This window comes from Artibeus jamaicensis, unplaced genomic scaffold, assembly GCF_021234435.1.
Source record: "Artibeus jamaicensis isolate MK-2021 breed Jamaican fruit bat unplaced genomic scaffold, CSHL_Jam_final scaffold_286, whole genome shotgun sequence".
In the NCBI taxonomy this organism is placed as follows: domain Eukaryota; kingdom Metazoa; phylum Chordata; class Mammalia; order Chiroptera; family Phyllostomidae; genus Artibeus; species Artibeus jamaicensis.
In genome coordinates, this window is record NW_026522034.1 from 525,783 (window position 1) to 547,126 (window position 21,344).

The 21,344-nt window shown below is 46.9% G+C and overlaps 1 protein-coding gene across 1 annotated transcript in view; it reads left to right on the forward strand.

The window, feature by feature from the left end:
• Positions 1 to 911: 911 nt before the first annotated feature.
• Positions 912 to 21,344, forward strand: part of RASGEF1C (RasGEF domain family member 1C) — a 68,272-nt gene continuing 47,839 nt past the window's right edge. The window contains exon 1 of the mRNA XM_037136381.2: positions 912 to 994. The gene's annotated coding sequence lies outside the window, so the exon portion shown is untranslated. The remainder of the gene's footprint in view (positions 995 to 21,344) is intronic.

Genomic DNA, 21,344 nt, shown 5'->3' on the forward strand with positions numbered 1-21,344 from the left:
TCAGCTCTGTCCCTCCTCCTCTCGTCCATCACCACCCTGCCTGCACCCGGTCCTCTCTCACGAGGACAGTGGCTGGAGTAGCCGGAAAGGCGTCCTGGCTCCCACGCTGGTCCAGCTACCGCCAGCCCTTGTCCCTCCCTGGAAGGAGCCTCCTCGGATGCAGCTGTGACCACCGTGTCTCACGCACACCTGCGCACTGCACACTGCTCACACACACCTTCACTTGCACATCATCGGGTGGCAGGCCTCACACTTAGGACATCTGGAACCTCGACCGCACTCTGCTTTTCCTGCCGGGTCGATCCTAAACAGTCGAGGGTTGTTGGTGGTGATGATGGTACCAGTGCTCAAGATGCAGATTCCCGGGCCCCGCCCAGACCCTTGAGTCCGAGGTCGTCTCAGAGCCTCAGCGCATCTGCGCTGTAAACGAGCTCCCGGGGGAACTGGATTCCTGGGCCTGCCCTCCCCCCACGCCCCAGGCCGGGCGCTGGGGTGGGGGTGGGGTCGTAGTCGCCCCTGCAAATCACAGCTGAATGACCACGTCAGGACGCCAGCCCAGAGGAACGGCCAGAGCCTAGCCCTGAGGCAAAAGGGTACCTGGGAGTCCAGTCAGTGGGGGATTAGTTTGGGTGCAAAGTCAGGGAGGAGCCGTGCTCAGGGCGCGGAGGTGGGAGGCGAGCCACAGCCGAGGGCCCTAAACTCGGGACGCTTGCCCTTGACCCCTAGGCCTGGAGCAGGTGAGGCTGGTGGGCAGGGCCTCTGAGGCTCCCCCAGCTGCAGCTGGGGCGCGGGAAGGGCGCCGCAGCCCCACCCCGCCGGCGCGCCCCGCACGCCCCAACGTGTGGCCGCCAGGGGGCGCCGCGCTGCTCGGCCGTCAGAGCGCGGCGGGCTGCGCCGGGGAGCCGCGGCAGCGGGCCGCCCCAGGTTCCCCGGTAGCGGGAGCAGCAGGCGCTGCCCATGGGCCGGGCCCGGGGTCCGGGCGCGCCGGGAGCCGGTGAGTTGGGGCGCGGCCGGGCGAGACGCGGGCGCTGCAGGCCGGGAGGGGCGGCGGCGGTGGCGGCGGCGGGCCGGGGGGTCGGGACACAGAGGTGCGGGCAGCGAGCCCGGGGGCGCGAGGCCTGACTCTGGGCACAGGTGCACGCACGGCCGGCACTGCGCGGTTGCCCGCCCGCGGGCCCGGGGGCGCGGCGGGGGGCGGGGCTGCGCGGCACGGGTATGGGCGCCGGGCGCGGGGCGCCTGCGGGCCGGGACCCGCGGAGGACACACCCCCGGTAGCGCGGGGAGAGGCCGCGCCCCTGGGCGCGAGGAGCGGGCGTCTTCAAGAACTGGGGCACTAGAAAAGCCAGCCTGGACCCAAGGCCTTCACCCGCCCTGGGCCTCAGTTTCCCGGTCTCTGAAATGGGACCGACCGGGCTGACCTGCCGGGTGCGTGTGGAGTGGGGGAACGGCCTTGTCCGGGCGGCCGGGGGCACATGGGGCTGCTGTTTGCAGCTGGGGTCGACGGAGGAAAGGACCGATGCCGCCATCAGAGCGCCCGAGAGCCGCGGCCAGCTCCAGTTCTGGGCGTGTCCCCCGCGCAGGGAGAGCGCGCGGGCTCGGGCACCCCGGTCCCCCTTCTCTCTGTGCAGGCGGGGACAGGGGTGCCGGGTCCCACCCCTGCTCAGTGTGGGGGAGCGTGCCCAGAAGGGGCAGGGCACTTTGGGGTTTGGAGGGGGTCACCCCGCATCCTCCGCCTACTGGCCACGGTGAGGCAGGCAGGCGTTTGGCTGAGCTTCAGTAGTCGAGAAGTGCTCCGGGAAGGTTTACCTGCCTGGGAGGTGCGGTGTCCCCCCCCTTAGAGCGAAGTAACTGAGGCTTAGAGAGGTGACAGGACTTGTTCAAGGTCTCAGGACCAGGACGTGGCAAATCGGGGGGGGGGGGGGCTTTGACTGGGGCAGAACTGGCGACTCGGAGAGGCCTGACCCGGAGAGACCTGCAGTCGGTCGCGGAGCTGACAGGAAGGGTGGGATGGGGGGGGGGGGGCGGCGGATGGGCCACTGATCGGGGAAAACCCGGGGTTGTGCAGAGGGTGAGTGCCAGGAAGAAAATAAAACAGGGCAATTGGGGTAGAGGCAGAACCTTAGTCTAACCCGGGACGGTGGCCCTGAGCAGTAGTGACCCCTGGCTGCAAGGTGACTGGAAGGGTCTGAGGGAACCTCAGCTGGGTGGCCCCAGAGGCAGGCCCGGCTGCTGGGTGGAAAGAATTGCAAGAGCCAGGGAGGGGGGCTGTGGGGTGTGGATTTCCTCGGGTGCCTGCGAAGCATTGGAAGGGGTTCACATTTGAGGACAGAAAGGAGGCCCCTGTGGTGCAGGGGGAGGAGAGGAGCCACCAACAGGCTGCCCCTATTTGGGGTCCAACCCAAGGCCCTGCAGCCACAGGGCCCGGCTGGCCAGGGGGACAGGGTCTCCTGCAAGGGATCTCCAGCAGTGGTGGACGGGGGAGCCCTGCCCCTCTCCCTGCACCCTCCCGGTGCCCAGCAGCTGAGGGAGCACTTTTGTAGAGTTTGCAAAGATTGGGGCTGGCTGTTTCGGCAAGTCTGTGTCCTCTGGACACGTTTCCCCATTGTCCCGTCGCTCCAGCCCTCTCTTGCACTTTGACCCCCGAGGAAGGCACAGCCCTTCCTCGGAGGAGCCCCAGCACCTGTCCATGGGGTGGGGCTCAGAAGCCAGGGTCTGCGCCTTACTTGTGCTTCTTGCTGCCTTGGCGCCTTCTCAGTGGACTGAGGCCAAAAACCTTTTTTTTTTTTAAATCAAAGGTTCAATATACCCATTTCCTTTCTCCCACAGTAAGAGCCTGGTTTACCAAAACATCAATGTGTTTAATCATTTGCTTCGTCTTAGAATGCACCCAAAATGATTTCTGACTCTGCATCCAAATCAGTACCAACCAAACCCGATTCGGTCAAGTTCAGGATTTCCTGGGGTAGTTGGCACAGTGTGTTACCAGTCTGATGTGCCATTAGCTTCCTCTGTTTCTCTTTGCACACAGTTTGGTTTCCCCCCTTTTACTTTTTCACTGTAACTTCATTTGTCGAATACAAGTCCCCATCTCTTCCTCCTTGTTCCCACATTGTGGGTAACCATTTGAAATATGGTTTTTAATCTTTCCTGGTTTTCTTTGCCGCACAAGCCATTTATTTACACTATCACAAAGGTAGCACACACATCTCCCCCGCACCTTGCCGTCTTCACATCCAACTCCCTTCCCAGCGGCTCACAGAGCCTTTCTTCACTCCGCTGTGTGGCCACATGAGTGCCCCTCAGTGGCTGTGCTGTGCTTGTCCAGCTGTGGCATGCGGATCCAGGTTCAGCTCCTTCCAGGCCTTTGTTGTTAAAAATCATAAAGCAACGGATAACCTTGCACTACATAGGTTGTTTGTATTTCCGGAGGTGTGTCTTTAATTCCTGGAAGTAGAAGTAAATGTGGACTTATTTCGGTGGCTGTTCCCAAGTTCCCTTGCCCCATAGTCTGTGCTCCCATCAGGGTAAGGGCCAGTGCCTGCTGCCCTCCCTGCTGCTGCCTCTGAGAGCCAGAAAAGAGCCTCTCCACACATCTTTTAAAAGTATGTTTATTTTATTAACTATACTGTTACTATTGTCCCTTTTCTTCCATTTATTCCTCTCCAGCCTGTAACCCCCTCCCCACCTTTCCCCACCTTGCTTCATGCCCATGGGTCATATGTATAAGTTCTTTGGCTTCTCCATTTCCCACACTATTCTTAATCTCCCCGTGTCTGTTTTGTGCCTACTATTTATGCTTGTTTTTCTCTGTGCCTTTTTCCCCATTCTCTCCTCTTCCACTCCGATTCACCTGCTGATAACCCTCCATGTGATCTCTATTTCTTTGAATCTGTTCCTGTTCTAATTGTTTGCTTAGTTCATTTTTGTTTTTGTTTTTTTAGGGTCAGTTGTTGATAGTTGTGAATTTGTTGTCATTTTACTGTTCATATTTCTGATCTTCTTTTTCTTAGATAAGTCCCTTTAACATTTCATATAATAAGGGCTTGGTGATGATGAACTCCTTGAACTTGACCTTATCTGGGAAGCATGTTATCTGCCCTTCCATTCTAAATGATAGCTTTGCTGGATAGAGTCATCTTCGATGTAGGTCCCTGACTTTCATGATGCTGAATCCTTCTTTCCAGTCCTTCTTGCCTGTAAAGTTTCTTTTGAGAAATCAACTGACAGTCTTATGGGAACTGCTTTGTAGGTAACTGCCTCCTTTTCTCTTGCTGCTTTTAAGATTCTCTCCTCATCTTTAATCTTGGCTAATGTAATTATGATGTGCCTTGGTGTGTTCCTCCTTCGGTCCAACTTCTTTGGGACTCTCTGAGCTTCCTAGACTTCTTGGAAGTCTGTTGCCTTTGACAGATTGGGAGAGTTCTCCATTATTTATTCAAATAAGTTTTCAATTTCTTGTTCTTCCTCTTCTGTCATCCCTATGATTTAGCTGTTGGAACGTTTAAAGTTGTCCTGGATGTTCCTCTCCTCATTATTTTGAATTCTCGTTTCTTCATTCTGTTCTGGTTGAATATTTATTCTTCCTTGTGCTCCAAACCATTGATTTGAGTCCCGGTTTCATCCCTGTCACTGTTGGTTCCCTGTGCATTTTCCTTTATTTCACTTTTCATAGCCTTCACTTCTTCCTCTATTTTGGGACCATATTCAACCAATTCTTTGAGCATCCTGATTACCAGTGTTTTGCATCTGATAGATTGGCTATCTCTTCATGGCTTAGTTGTACTTTTTTTTCTGAGCTTTGATCTGTTCTTTCATTTGGGCCATATTTTTGTCTCAGATCACCTGTTACGTAGTAAGGGGCGGAGCCTTAGGTGTTCCCCAGGGCAAGGCAACCCACATTGGCTGTGTTGTGTGTGGTGCTCTATGAGGGGAGTGGGGGGAGGGTCAGAGAGGGAACAGTGTGGCTTGCTCTGCTCTCTGCCAGATTTCAGTCACTTCCCTGCTACCCACAAGCAAAGTGGGCCCTTCTGGTGCTGATTCCCGGGTTGGTGGGCTTGTGTACGTTCTAGGACCCTGCGGGTCTCTCCAACGAACTCTCCTGTGAGGCTGGGAGTCTCTCCCACTGCTGCCTCAACCCCCACAGGTGTTTTCAGTCAGAGGTTTGAGGCTTTATTTCCCCGCCGGGACCCTGGGTTGTGGGTCTGTCTGGCTCCCCAGTTGTTCCTCTCCATTTATCTGTACTCGAATGTGGGACTGCCTGGTCTCCAGCTGCCACCTCGCCACGAGTCCTCTCTGCCCGGCTGCCCATCTCAGCCCCTCCTACCATCTGGGTGAATGTTTCTTCTTTAACTCCTTGGTTGTTGGACTTCCATACAGTTCAGTTTTCTGTCAGTTCTGATTATTTTTTGTTTTTAAATTGCTGTTGTCCCTCTTTTGATTGTGCAAGGAGCCCAGTGTGTCTACCTATGCCTCCGTCTTGGCCAGAAGTTCCACACATCTTCATTTACATTTCTGTCTTTGTTAGTGAAACTGGACATCTTTTCACGAGTTTATGAGGCATTGCATTATCTTTTCTGTGAGTTTCCTATCCCTACATTTTGCCCCGTTCCTATTGTACTGTTGGTCATTTTTTTCACCTTGAATTTAAGTTTGTTTAAAATACATATTAGACTATTAGTATTTTATCTTTGTTATATTGCAAATATTTCTCCCAGAGTTTTTTTTCACATTACATATGGTGGCTTTTGCCATTAAAAGCTTTCCATTTGTATGTTGTTGATTTAATCATGCTTCTCTTTTATCACACCTAGATTTTTCATTTTTATTGAATGTATCAGGGTGACACTACTAACAAAATATACAGGTTTCGATGCACAGTTCCACAACACAACTTTACACGGAAGTGTGTGTGCACCGCCCCAAATCGGGTCTCCTTCCTCACCATCGATCCCCTGCACCCTCTCCCAGCTTCCTCTCCCCCCAGCAGTCAGCACACTGCTGTCCCTGACCGTTTTCCTTTTTGGCTCAGTCTCTCCACCCCCCACCCAACCCTCAGCCCCTCGCTGCCCCTCACTGCCCCTACCAGACAGCAGTCAGCAGCTCTCCAAGTACCTCTCTCCTTTTCTTGTTAGTTCAGCTTGTTCATTAGATTCCTCATATGAGTGAGTGAGATCATGGGGTATTTGTCTTTCTCTGACTGGCTTATTTCTCTTAGCATAATGTTCTCCAGGTCCATCCATGCTGTGGCAAATGGCAAGATTTCCCACTTTATTTAAATTATGTTTTATTGATTATGCTATTACAGTTGCCAAATTTTTCCCTTTGCCTCCCACCTCTCAGCATCCCCCACCCCCCCCAAGCAAGCCCCCCACCATTGTTCATGGCCGTGGGTCATGCGTATAACTTCTCTGGCTACTCCATTTCCTGTACTGTCCTGTACATCCCCAGGGCTATTCTGTAACTACCCCTTTGTGCTTCTTAATCCCCTCGCCTCTTCACCCATAACCCCCTCCCATTGGACAACCATCAGAAAAGACTTCCTTCTTTTTTACGGCTGAGTAGAATTCTACTGTGTAGATGTCCCGTAGTGGTTTTATCCACTCACCTACTGATGGGCACTTGGGCTGCTTCCATGGCTTGGCGATTGTAAATAACACTGCAATGAGCATAAAGATGCACATAGTCTTTCAAATTGGGGTTTCAGGTTTCCTCAGAGATATCCCTAGAAGTAGAATCGCAGTTCAATTTTTAATTTTTTGAGGTAGCTTCATACTGCTGTTCACAGTGGCTGCACCAGTCTGCATTTTAATAAACAGTGCACTAGGGCTCCCCTTTCTCCACATGCTCACCAGCACTTGCTGTTTGCTGATTTATTGATGATGGCCATTCTCACAGGTGTGAGGTGATATCTCATTGTGGTTTTAATTTGCATTTCTCTGATGATTAGTGATGTTGAGCTTCTTTTCATATGTCTATTGGCCATCTGTATGTCCTCTTTGGAGAAGTGTCTATTCAGATCCTTGCCTGCTTTTTAATTGAATTGTTTTTTTGTTGTTGTGTTTTATAAGTTTTTAATACATTTTGGGATATTAACCCCTTATCAGATGAATCATTGGAAAACATATTCTCTCATTCAGTGAGTTGGGTTTTTTTTTTATTTTGTTGATGGTTTCTTTTGCTGTAAAAAACCTTTTTGGTTTGATATAGTTCCATTTGTTTATTTTTTTCTTTTATTTCCCTCACTCAACAAGATATATCAGAAAAATACTGCTATGAGTAATGTCTGAGAATTTACTGCCTATGGGGTTTTTTTGGATTTTTATGGTTTTGAGTCTAGCATTTAACTTTTTAGTCCATTTTGAGTTTATTCTTATGTGAGGTGTAAGAAGATGGTCTAGTTTCATTTTTTGCATGTATTTGTCCAGTTTTCCCAACACCATTTATTGAATAGACTATCTTTAGCCCATTGTATGTTTCTGCCTCCTTTGTGAAATTAATTGACCAAAAAGGCGTGGTTTTATTTCTGGGCTCTCTATTCTGTTCCCTTGATCTATGTGTCTGTTTTTATGCCAGTACCAGGCTGTTTTGGTTACTATGGCCTTGTAGGATAGTTTAATATCAGATTAAACTCAGTTTATTCCTTCAATTTTGTTCTTTCTCATGATTCCTACGGCTATTCAGAGTCTCTTGTGGTTCCATATACACTTTTAGAATATTTGTTCTTGATCTGTGAAATACACCATTGGAATCTTGATAGGAATTGTGTTGAATCTGCAGATTGCTCTGGGTAGTATGGACATTTTAATGATATTAATTCTTCCTATCCATGTATATGATATATTCTTCCAGTTATTTCTATCTTTGGTTTCTTTCTTCAGTGTCTTATAATTTTCCAAGTGCAGATCTTTTACATTCTTGGTTAAATTTACTACAGTCATTTTTTGAGTGTTTGTAAATTCACCTGTAAATGTTGTTTTTACAAAAGAAAATGGGATTATTTTCTTAATTGCTCTTTCTGATAGTTCATTATTAGTGTATAAAACTGCCACCAATTTCTGAATGTTAACTTTGTATCCTGCTACTTTGCTGAATTCATTTATTAGATCCAGCAGCTTTTTTTAGACTTTTTAGGGTTTTCTATGTACAATATCATGTCAACAGTGAATAATAACAGTTTAACCTCTCTTTTCCAATTCGGGCGCCTTTTATTTCTTTTTCTTGTCTGACTGCTGTGCCTAGGACTTCCAGTGCTGTGTTGAATAAATGTGGTGGAAGGAAACATCCTTGTCTTGTTCCTGTTCCTGATCTTAAGGGAAACACTTGTAGTTTTTTCCCCCGTTGAGTATGATATTGGCTGTGAGTTTGTCATATACAGCCTTTACTACACTCAGGTAAGTTCCCTCTATTCCCACTTTACTGAGCGTTTTTATCACAAATGGGTGCTGGATTTTAGCAAATGGTTTTTCTGCATCTATTGACATGATCATGTGGTTTTTATCCTTCATTTTAATTATGTGGTGCATCATGTTTATTGATTTGTGGATATTATACAAACCTTGCATCTCCAGAATAAATCCCACTTGATCATGGTGTATGATCTTTTTGATGCATTGCTGTACTCAGTTGGCTAATATTTTGCTGAGGATTTTAGTATCTATATTCATCAGGAATATTAACCTATACTTCTCTCTCTCTCTCTCTCTCTCTCTCTCTCTCTCTTTTTTTGTAGTGTCTTGATCTAGTTCTAGAATCAGGATAAGGCTGGCTTTGTAAAATGAGCTTGGGAGTCTTCCCTCCTCATGAATTTCTTGGAATAACTTCAGAAGAATAGGTGTTAGTTGTTTTTGTTTTTTTTTGAATGTTTGTAAATTCACCTGTGAAGCTATATCTGGACCAGGACTTTGGTTTACTGGGAGTTTTTTGATTACTGCTTCAGTTTTGCCAAGTGTTACCTCTGATTTTTCCTGATTTGGTTTTGGAAGATTAGATGTTTTTAGAAATTTATCCATTTCTTCCAGATTATCTAATTTGTTGGTGTGTAGTTTGTAATATTTTCTTAAAATCCTTTGTATTTCTTAGGTGTCAGTTGTTACTTCTCCTCTTTCACTTCTGATTTTATTTATTTGGTCCTCTCTTCTCTCTCTTTTTTCTTAATAATTCTAGTTTAAAAATTGTTAATCTTGTTTATCTTTTCAAAGAACCAGCTCTTGGTTTAATTGATCTTTTGCTTTTTTTAAGACTCTATTTCTTTTATTTCTGCTCTGATCTTTATTATTTCTTTTCTTCTACTCATTATGGGCTTTGCTTTGTTCTTTTTCTAGTTCCTTTAAGTCTAAAGTTAGATTGTTTGAGGTATTTTGTTTGGTTGTTTCTTGAAATAGGCTTTATGTAATGCTATGAATTTCCTTTTCAGGACTGCTTTCCCTGTGTTCCATCGACTTTGGGGTGTTGTGTTCTCATTTTCATTTTTTCAGGGTATCTTTTGATTTCTTCCTTGATCTCACTGTTAACCCCATTCATTGTTTAGTAACATGTTATTCAGGCTCCACATGTTTTTGTATTTTTCAGTTTTCTTCTTGTGATTGATTTCTAGTTTCGTAGCGCTATGGTTAGAGAAGATGCTTGATATGATTTCAGTCTTCTTAAACTTATTGAGACTTGTTTCATCTGTCCTCGAAAACATTCCATGTGCACTTGAAAAGTATGTATATTCTGCTGCTCTGGAGTGAAATGCTCTGAAGATACTGATTCAATCCATTTGATCTAGTCTGTCATTTAATGCCGCTGTCCCTTGTTGGTTTTCTGTCTGGAAGATCTACGATCGATGACGATGGGTCATTAAAATCTCCTGCTGTGCATGTATGTCCATCAAGGCTTATGTCCATCAAGGTTTGCCTTACGTGTTCAGGTGCTCCAATGTTGGGCGCGTGTATGTTAACACGAGTTATGTCCTCTTGCTGGATTGCTCCCTTTTTCACTGTGTAGAGTCTTCCTCATCTCTTATTATACAGCCTTTGTTTTAAAGTCTTTTAAAATCTTACATCTTTATAATAAAGATGTAAGATTTGCTCCCCAGGATTTCCCCCCTTTCCATTTGCATATCTTTTTCCACCCTTCACTTTCATCTGTGTGTGCCTTTTGTCCCGAGGTAGGTCTCTTGAAGGCAGCATATGTGTGGGTCATGTTTTCATCTCCATTCAGCTGCCTACAGCCTTTGATTGGAGCATTTAAGCCATTTATACATTTTAAGTGATTGTCGATAAGTCCGTATTTATTGTCATTTTATCCTTTTAACAATATTCCTCCTCCTTTTCCACTTCCTCCTCCTCCTTCTTTCAGGCCCTTTAACATTTCTCATAATACCAATTTGGTGGCAACAAACTCCTTTAGCTGTTTTCTTGTCTGGGAAGCTCTTTATTTCTCCAATTCTAAGTGGAGGTCTTGCTGGGTAAAGTAGCATTGGTTTTAGGTCCTTGTTTTTCATCACTTCGAATATTTCATGTCTGTCTCTTCAGGCCTGAAATGTGTCTGTTGAGAAATCAGCTCACAGTCTTATAGGAGCTTCTTTGTAGGTGATTAACTTTCTTTCTCTTGTGGCTTTCAAGATTCTGTCTTTGGCCTTTGCTGTTTTAATTATGGCGTGTCTTGGAGTGGGCCGCTTTGGGTCCGTCTTGTTTGGGACTCTGCACATCCTGGGCTTGTGTTCTTTTTTCTTCACCAGGTTAGGGAAGTTTTTGGCCATCATTCTTCAAACAGGGTTTCAATCCCCTCCTGTCTCATTTCTCCTTTGGGTGCCCCTATGATGCCGATGTCATTGTGTTTCATGTTCTCCCAAAGGTCCCTTAAAACTATCCTCATTTTTTTATTCTCTTCTCTTTTCGCTGCTCTGATTGTATTTTTATTTCCTACCTTGTCTTCCAAATCGCTGAATTGACCCTCTGCTTCATCCAACCTACTGTTTATTCCTTCCAGTGTATTATTTATCTTAGATACTGTATTTTTCATTTCGGACTGATTCTTTTTTATGGTTTCTATGTCCTTTTTCATGCTGTTGAGCATCCTCATAACCATTCCCTTGAACTCGGTATCTGATACATTGCCTGCCTCCATTTCATTGAGCCCTTTTCTGGAGATTTCTGCAGTTCCTTCATTTGGAGCCCGTTTCTTAGCCTGCCCATTTTTGCTGCCACCTTGCATTTGTGTGTGTGTGAGAGACGGACCTGCTGCGACTCCCAGTCTTTGTGAGACGTCCTTACATAACAGGTGTCCTGTCAGAGCCGGTGGCCTGGCCTCCTTTTTAAAGAACATAACATTCTTCACTTATTTGCAACTTGCTTTATCTCGTGCAGTGCACGCATAATTTTCAATTACAGTTTACAGTCAGTGTTATTTAGTATTAGTTTTAGGTGTACCCCCTAGTGATGAGACAATCGTATGCTTCACAAAATGTTCCCTCCAATATTTCCAGCACCCACGGGGCACCCTGTACCTAATTACTACGATACTCTGGGCTCTATTCTTTGTGCCATACTTTCATCTCCAAGACCACCACGTAACTACCAAATTGTACTTCCCGACCCCTTCACCTCCTTTCACCCAGTCCCCCAGTCCCACTGCCCTCTGGCCCCATCAGGCCTCGGTATCTGTGAGGCTGTTTCAGTTTATTTATTTTGCTCTTTAGGTTCCCCATATAAGTGATATCCTGTATGGTATTTGTCTTACTCTCTGTCTTATTTCACTTAGCACAATACCCCCTAAGTCTGCCATGTTGTTGCAAATGGCAAGATTTGGTTCTTTTCTACTGTATAAATGTACCACAGCGTTTTAATCCACTGTCTGTTGGCGGACACTGGGGCTGCTTCCGTACCTTGGCGATTGTAAATAATGCTGCAGTGAACATGGGGGTGCACATATTCTTTTGAATTAGTGTTTCCAGTTTCTTTGGATATATGCCCAGAAGTGGAATTGCTGGGTCATAAGGCAGTTCCATTTTTAATGTTTCTGCAGAACTTCCACACTCTCTTTGACAGCGACTGCACTAGTCTGTGTTCCCCGCAACAGTGTGCGAGGGGTCCCTTTCCTCCACACCCTCGCCAACACTTGTTGCTTATTGGTTTATTGCTGATGGCCATTCTGACAGGTGAGGTGATGTCTCATTGTGGTTTTATTTGCATTTCTCTGACAATTAGTGGACATTGAGTATCTTTTCTTATGTCTATTTGTTATCTACATGTCCTCTTTGGAGAACTGTTTATTCAGGTCTTTTGCCTATTTTTAAATTGGATTGTTTGGGGGGGGTGGCATTTAGCTTTATGCATTTTTTATAAATTTTGGATATGAACCCCTCATCAGATGTGTAGTTGGCAAATATGATCTGCTATTCAATGGGTCATCCTTTCATTTTGTTGATGGTTTCCTTTGCTGTGCGAACACTTTTTAGTTTGATGTGGTCCCATTGGTTTTACTGCCTATGTTTTCTATTAAGAGTTTTATGGCTTCGAGTCTTAGCATTAAGTCCTTAATCCACTTCAAGTTTATTCTGGTCTATGGTGTAAGAAGGTGTTTTGGTTTCATTTTTTTACATTTATCTGTCCGGTTGTCTCAAGACCATTTATTGAACAGACTGTCTGTACACCATTGCAAGTTCTTGTGTCCTTCGTCAGATATTGATTAATTATACAGGAATGGGTTTATTTCTGGGCTCTCTATTCTGTTCCATTGATCTATGTGTTTGTTTTTATGCCAGTCCCATGCTTTTTTGATGACTACGGCCTTGTAGTATGGTTTGGTATCAGGTAATGTGATCCCTCCCACTTTGTTGTTCTAAGAGGTAAAATGTTTTTAAAATTCCAGATAGTGGGAATGACGGGAGTAAGTGGGGGACGGAGGGTGGCACAGGTGGAGGAATGGAGGAGTGGGTGGCGCCCCGCCGTCTGGGTCGGGGGGGCCCTCCAGATGTCTAGTTTGTTGCTGTACGTACGATTTACATACATGTGACAGGTCATCTTTTTATGTTGCAAATATTGCATAACCAAATCACATTTGGGAAATGCTAAATGGAGTTCCCATGCTCCTCCCATCAGTCTGTGCTCCAGGGGCACACTCCCCACTTTGGGGACCACTAAGTTAATCAGACCATGTGGCCACCAGGGCACCCCTCTGGGCAGGCCCTGGTGAGAGGCCCGGGCTGTCCTGAGCTCACGCCGGGTATGGAGGGCTGAATTCGGGCAAAGGAAACTCTGAGGAGAAAGCCATACCCCAGCTTCTTGGAAAGGTCAACCAGGAGTCAGGCACAGTGGGGGCGATGGGGAAGGAGGGCGGGAGGAGCACGGTCCAGGTCACCAGCCTGCAGAGCCTGGTGGCCGAGTCCCAGCTCTGCATCGTGGCTGTTAGCAGCTCGAGGACAGGCACTGGGCCTCGCTGTTGCCCCCCACAGGCGTGCAGGCTGGACGCGTGGCGTGTGATGCACGGGAGGGCTCTGATACTCCTCGGCCAGCCGTTTTCTGGTTTCCCTGGCAACCCTCTGCAGGTCTGAAACACAGGAGAGGTGGTCAGAGGAGGCAGGGGTGGGGGCTGCAGCTCCGGGCATCGGGCCGAGCCACCCACACACTCGGACACTGGGACCCTGCCCGGGCAGGAGGACGTGGGGCGGGGGTGGCCAGCTCGGATCCTCTGAGGTCAACCACACTTCAGAACCCTGTCGGGGGCTGCCATCCGCTTGTCACCTGGGCCCGTGAGAATGGTCGACTCCATCCTTTGCAGCTGTGTCAGGGGTGCTGGTCAGGGTGCTATCCCATCGGCCCCCAGAAGGCGCTCGGCCCCGAGGGCCGGTCTCATGACTGGCCTGCCCTGATGAGCCCATAAGAATAAAGCACAGCACGTACCGCACACAGGGGCATGTGTGGCCGCCACCGTGGGCACCGCAGGAGAGCGAGGGGGGCTGAGGTGGCCGAGTGCAGGGCAGCTGCCGTGGGCCGTGAGTTGCAGGGGCCTGTGTTGGATACAGATGTTGCTGCGTGAACGCAGCCCAGTTGTGTTAGCACTTTGGGTGATGGAGAGGACTTGAAGTGCCTGCACGTTGTGGTTCTGAAACGCTGGCCCTGGAAAACACCTTTCCATTTTGTAAGCGGCAAGTGTTTGCAAAAAAGGAGGACCAAATGGGGTTACTGTGCCGTCACCAAGTTCCTGAGCAGAGGCGTCGACAGACTGACATGCATGTGATAGGACGTGGTCGGGGGCTCTGCCCGGCACCCTCTGCGGATCCGGCTTCCTGCTGAGGCCCAAGGCCGCCTCCCACCAGGTGGGACTTCGAAGAAGGATGTCACCGCCTTCCCCTTTTTCCTTAGGAAATGTCCAAAGCCATAAACACACAGAGAATAGTCAGATAGTCATGAACCACTGGGAGATCACCCCCGAACTCCAGCCAAGGCTGCCCACTCCGTAAGGTTCTTAGAGCCGACCCCTGACCCCACGCCCCCTGCCCTGACCCCGGCATGCAGCTCTGCACTCAGGGACCTGACCGGCCACTGACACCCCTGGTAGAGTTAACAATTTCTTAATACCATCTGGTAGCCAGTCCATCATCAGTCAGGGGCCCCAATTCTTCAAAAATATTTATTGATATTTCAAGTCAGGATTGAAGCAAGTGCCCACACTGCACTGATCCTGTAGCTCTTAGGTCACTTTTATTCTGTAGTTGTCCTTCTTCCCATTGCTTTACTTTTTATGTAAACCAGTCTCCCTGCCATTTATCTGTTGGAGAAACTGGGATGTTTGTCCAGTGGGGTGTCCCATGTTCTAAAGTTGGCTGTTTGCCTCCTTCTGGCATCACTGAACTTGTCCACACCCATGTCGCCCTGGACCAGCTGGCCCGTAGAAATATCGAGCAGTGCTGTGAGTAATTTGAAATGTTCCTGTAGCCACCTTTAAAAAGGTGGAATTAAGAGGAACAATCTGTTGTATTAACTTATTTAATACGTTAGCATTCCAACCTGTAATCAGTGTAAAAGTTACTGATGTATTTTACATTCTTTTCTCATACTGTTTTCAAAGTCAGAGGTGCATTTTGGGCTTACAACACAGCTCAGTTTGAACATTAGGTTTTCATCATATGTAAATTTTATAGAAGTTACAGTCAAACAGTTGAAAAACATACTTATTTTTCAATAGCTATTGAATATTAGGCTTTATGAACTTTTAAAATCTATACAATTCACATGCAGTAGGGACTTGTGACATACACAAGCACTCGTAAAACTGTCTCTGCAATCAAGCCGCTTTCGCTCAGCGCAATGGTCTTAGAGCACATCCGTGCTGTCCGGGGCCTCCGGAGGCGTTTAGCTGGGAGGTGGGCTCTCAGGTGGCCCCTGCTGAGGCCCGCCCCTGCGCACACAGGCTGCACGGTCCCCTCCCCTACGAGGACCTCTGCCTAGGACAGGATACCAGGTCATGAGGCCCCATTACAGGACAGTGGGCGTTTGCAGCTGTGTTGGGGTGCTGGTCAGTGACGTGGAGTTAATGAAAAGAGAGATGATTCTGGGCGGGCCCTAAGGAGGCTGAGGCCCTCCCTGCAGTCAGGCAGAGGCAAAGCCTGAGAGGGTCTCCTCTCTGCCAGAGGAAGTGAACTGCCCCACTGTGGCAGGCGGGGGGAGGGGGGGCGCGGCCTGGAGACGAGGGCCTCGGTCTCATGTCCGCTGCAAGGCACTAAGCTCTGTCAGCAAGCAGCGAAGTCGGAGGAGCGTCCAGGGCTCAGAAGAGATGGCAGTGCCGCTGCTCTCAGCCTGGGGTCCCCTGAGCAGAGGACCCGCCAAAATGGTCCAGGATCTAACCCACAGAAACCGGGGGATGATAAGTGTATGTTCGTTTTAGTTTTCGGTTGTGTGCAAAGTTCGTGGTATTTGTTATACAACAATAAACAACTAATACGTAAGGTTTGGTTCCCAGGCAGGACACACACCTAGGCAGTGGGTTTGGTCCCTGGTCGGGGCACATATGGGAGGCAAGCGATCAATGCTTCTCTCTCACATCCTCTCTCCTTAAAATCAGTGAACATATCCTGGAGTCGAGGATTTAAAAAAGCTCATACGTGTGTGCATTGCACCTGCTGACGGACTTGAGGGTTGTTTATGCTTAGGGATTATTATACATAAAAGTGCTATGATCACTTACACGAACATCTCTGGTTGGTTATGTGTTTTCATTTTTCTTGGATAAATATACAGAAGGGAAATGACCAGGTGATATGGTGTGTTCCTGTTCAACTTTTTAAGAAACTGCCAAATCCTTTTCCAAAGTGGCCGACCACATGGCAGTGTGTGGGCTCTGCCTCGTTGGGGCCCCGGGGGGGTGTCAGGGTTTTTGTTGCAGCCATCCCAGTGAGCGGGGAGTAGTGTGTCATTGCACTGTGGTGTCCACGTGCATTTCCCTGGTGGCTAACGATTTGGGGCATCGTTTCTTACCCCTATCTGCCATCTGTATATCTTCTCTGATGATATATCTGTTCAAATATTTTGCACATTTTTATCAGGTTTATTGTCTTGCTGTTTCTTACAAGTTCCTTGTATATTGGATACAAGTTCTTTATCAGACAAGTGATTTATGAATCTCACCCTCCCTGTCATTTTATTCTTTTCATGACGCCTTTTAAAGAGATGTCTTTAATTTTGATGAAGTCCACATTATCATTTTTTTCAACTTGTTGTGGTGTTTAAGGAATATTTACCTGAGCCGGGGGGTTATAAAGAGTTTCCCCTATGTTTTCTTCTAAAAATGTTGTAGTCATAGGTTTTACTATCTGTGATCCTTTGTGAGTTGATTTTTGCCGGTAATGAGCAGATTGGATCAATGTCAGTTTGTGTCAGACATCCAGTGGTTACAGCACTGTTTGTCCAAACGCCCACCTTCATTCGCAGAAGAATTACATTTGCATCTCCTTTAAAAAACCGATTGGCCACAGATGCAGGGCTGGGCAGCCTCAGTTCACTGATCTCTGTCTGACTCGGTGCCCACACCCCACTCTCTTGGTTACTGTAGCTTTCGATAAAAGAAGGCTTGAAAATGGGGAGTGTGAGTGCTCCAACTTTGCTCTACGTCCTTCAAAATAGTTTTTGCTCTTCTAGTTCCTTAACATTTCAACCTAAATTTTGAAACCAGCTTATCAGTTTCTGACTTGCAGAACAGTTTGGGAGAATTGCTGACCTGACAATACCGAGTTTTCTGGTCTACGAACAGACGTTATCTGGGTCTTTAATTTCTCTCGGCAATGCTGTGTAGTTTTCCAGGAGGAGCTCTTGCACGTCATTCCTCAAATTCAGCCTTAAGTACTTCAGTTTTTTATATACAGTAACTAGTATTTTTAAATTTCAATTCCCAACACTTTGTTTCTGGTGTGTAGACATGCAGTAGATAATCCGGATGTGGGTCTCGTACGCTACTACCTTGCTGAACCCAAGCACCAGAGCGCATATTTCAGATGTTCTAGAATTTTCAGTGTAGATGATGGCATCATTTGCAAACAAAGGCAGTTTTACTTCTTCTCGATCTGGACTGCTTCTACTCCTCACCTCGCCGCAGTCGCTGGACGCTCCACTGCAGGGCTGACTAGAGGGACGGGAGCAGACCGGCCCGGCGTCTGCTGGTTGTAGGGGGAGCATTCTGTTTCCTGCTGCGAAGGATGGCGTCAGCCATGGGTTTCTCAGTTTCTCAGTTTCTCACAGATGCCCTTTATCAGGTCGGGGGACCTCTCTTCTCTTCCCACTTGGCTGAGAGTTTTTATCAGTAATGCATTTTGGATTTTGTCAAATGCCCTTTTGCATCTAGCAGGTGATCATATGTGTTTTTCTTTTTTCGGGCTGTTCATATGGCCAGTTACTGAGGTTGTGTAACCACCGTCTCTGTCTAGCCCCCAGACATTTCATCATCAATATAAAACTCCACAGCCACTCAGGAGCTACTCCCCCTCCCCCCTCCCCACAGCCCCTGCAGCGCCGGTCTGTGTTCTCGCTCTGGGGGTGTGTTCTGTGTAGTTCACGTCCATGGAGTCACACAGTGTGTGGGCCTTCGTGCCTGCCTTCTTCCACCTAAGGGTTTTGGAGATCCATCCACGCTGTGGCATGTACCAGCACGTCATTCCTTTATTCAGCTGAATAACAGCACTTCATTAGACCTATGTGCCGTGGTTGTGTGGCCAGTCACCTGTTGTTAGGTGCTTAAGCTGCTTCCATCTTTCGGCTCCTGTGCACAGCCCTGCAGTGGGTTTGTGTTAGTGCCCCTGGTTTCAGTCCTCTGGGCGCACAACTAGGGGCGGGACTGCTAGGTCACGTGGTAATTGCTGGACTAACTTACTGAGGGACTGCCCAAGTGTTTCCTGTGGCAGCTGACTGGTTTACATCCCCACTGACCACGTGCTCACCAAAACTGACGGCTTCACCCATTGGGTCGACCTTACCCATCCTACTGGGAGTGAAGTAGTCTCTCAGTGTGGTTTGATTCACATTTTCCCAGTGACTTACAGTGTTGAGCATCTATTCAAGTGCTTGTTAGCCATTTGTCTATCATCTTTGGGGAAATATATATTCTAGTCTCTGGCTTGTTTTTAAAAACTGGGTTGCTTGTCTTTTTTTACTGTTGGGTTATGGGAGTTCTTTGTATGTTCAAAATACTAGACCTGTATCGGATATATGATTTGAAAATATTTTATTCCATTCTGTAGTTTGTCTTTCGACATTTGTTATGGTGTCCTTTGATACAAACAAGTTTTGGTAAAGTTTAATTTATCCATTTTCTTTGTATGTTGCTTACACCCATATTTAAGAATCCATTGCCAAATCCAATAATGAAACTTATTCTCCCATGTTTTCTTCTAAGACGTTTATCCTTTAGCTCTTATATAGAGGTTGCTGATCGATTTTTAGTTAATTTTTGTATATAGTGTAAGAGGCCAACTTCATTCTTTTGTTTGTGGGTATCTGATCAACCCCACACCGTTGGCTGGAGAGACTGCTTTTTCCCACTGAACGATCTTGGCGCCTTTTCAAAGACCAACCAGGCATAGATGTATGGCTTTGTTTCTGGGCTCCTGATTCTTTTCCATTGATATGTATACCTAGCTCTATGGCGGTACCACACTGTTTTGATTATTGTAGCTCTGTACTACATTTTGAAATCAGGACATGTGAGTCATTTAGCTATGTTCTTTTTTTAAGATTATTTTGGTTACTTGGGACCTTTGCACTTCATATGAATTCTAGTATTTTTGTCAAAAAGAAAAAGGCATTTGAATTTTAGTAGGCACTGCAATAAATCTGTAGATCACTTTGGGTAGTATCGCCATCATGAGTCTTCAAATCCATGAAGGTGGAATGTCTCTCCATTTATTTAATTTTCTTTCATTTCTGTTTAACAGTATTTTGTAGTTTTTAGTGTACAAGTCTTTCACCTTCTTGGTTAAATTGGTTCCTAGATATTGTCTTCTTTTGGGTGCTATTGTAAATGGTATTGTTTTATTCATTTCTTTTTCAAAGTGTTCATTGCTAGTGTGTAGAAACACAACTGATTTTTGTGTGTTGATCATTCTTTTTTTTTTTCTTTTTTAGCTCAATCCACCCCCAGAAATGAGTTCTTTCTCTTTTTTTTTTCTTTTTTGGGTGTTGATCTTGTACCCTGAAACTTTCCTGAATTTGTTTATTGGCTCTAGTAGTTGTTATGTGGATTCTTTGATATTTTCTTTTTTTTATTTTAATTTTTTTATTGATGATGCTGTTACAGTTGTTCTATTCCCCCTTTATTCCCCTCCACCCTACCCCTCATCCCCACCATTACCCCCCCTTTAGTTTATGACCATGTGTCTCAAGTCCTTTAGATTCTATATTTCCCATGCTATTCTTGCCCTCCCCCCATCTATTTTCTATCTACTGTCTATGCTACTTATTTTCTGTACCTTCTCCCCCCTTCTCCTCCTCCCACTCCCCTGTTGCTAACCCTCCTTGAGATCTTCATTTCTATGTTTCCACTCCTGATCTAGCTGTCCTTTTAGTTTGCTTTTGTTTTAGGTGTGGTTGTTAATAACTGTGAGTTTGTTGTTCTTTCACTGTTCATGTTTCTTTAACTTCTTTTTCTTAGATAAGTCCCTTTAACATTTCATATAATAAGGGCTTGGTGATGATGAACTCCTTGAATTTGATCTTATCTGAGAAGCACTTTATCTGTCCTTCCATTCTAAATGAAAGTTTTGCTGGATAGAGCAATCTTGGATGTAGGTCTTTAGATTTCATGACTTGGAATACCTCTTTCCAGCCCCTTCTTGCCTGTAAGGTCTCTTTTGAGAAATCCGCTGACAGTCTGATGGGGACTCCTTTGTAGGTGATTGTCCCCTTATCTCTTGCTGCTTCTAGGATTCTCTCCTTCATTTTAATTTTGGCTAATGTAATTATGATGTGCCTTGGTGTGTTCCTTCTTGGGTCCAACTTCTTTGGGACTCTCTGAGCTTCCTGGATTTCCTGGAAGTCTATTTGCTTTGCCAGATTGGGGAAATTCTCCTTTATTATTTGTTCAAATAAGTTTTCCACTGGTGGCTGTTCCTCTTCCCCTTCTGGTACCCCTATAATTCGGATGTTGGAGCGTTTAAAGATGTCCTGGAGGTTCCTAAGACTCTCCTCATTTCTTTGAATTCTTGCTTCTTCACTCTTTTCTGTTTGGCCATTATTTGCTTTCTTCTGGTCCACTCCATTGATTTGAGTCCCAGTTTCCTTTTCATTGCTATTGGTGTCCTATGCAATTCCATTAATTTCAATTAGTTTCGCCTTCATATATTTGTCTAATTTGTCGGTATAATCAACTAGTTCTGTGAGGATCCTGATCACCAGTGTTTTAAACTGTGCGTCTGTGAGTTTTGCTATTTCTTCATCGCTTAGATCTATTGGCTCTGGGGCTCTGAGATCCTCCTGCGCCATTCTTGGTCTGTTCGGGCCCTTTAAGTGAGAAGGGGCGCCTTGGATTCCCAGGTCGCTGGGTTGTGACGCTGTATGTGGGGGCGTGGCCAGAGCGGGGAAATGGCGACCCCCTCTGCCGCTTCAGTGCCTTAGGTGGTTCACCTGGGCCGGGCCACTCAGAGTCGCTGGGGTATGTGGAGGTGGGGTCAGAGCAGGGAAATGGCGGCGCCCTCCACTGCCGCTTGCCGTGGGGACCTGCCGGCCCGGTCCAACTGCCCACTCCCTCGCCTGTCCACCTGCGCACAAATGCGCGACCTCAGTCAACACGCAGCCCCGCTGCCCCGCTGTCTCCCCCGCGGTCGCTCGCCTGGTCGCTCGCTCGGTCGCTCACTAGGTCCAACCCTGTGCCTGGATTCC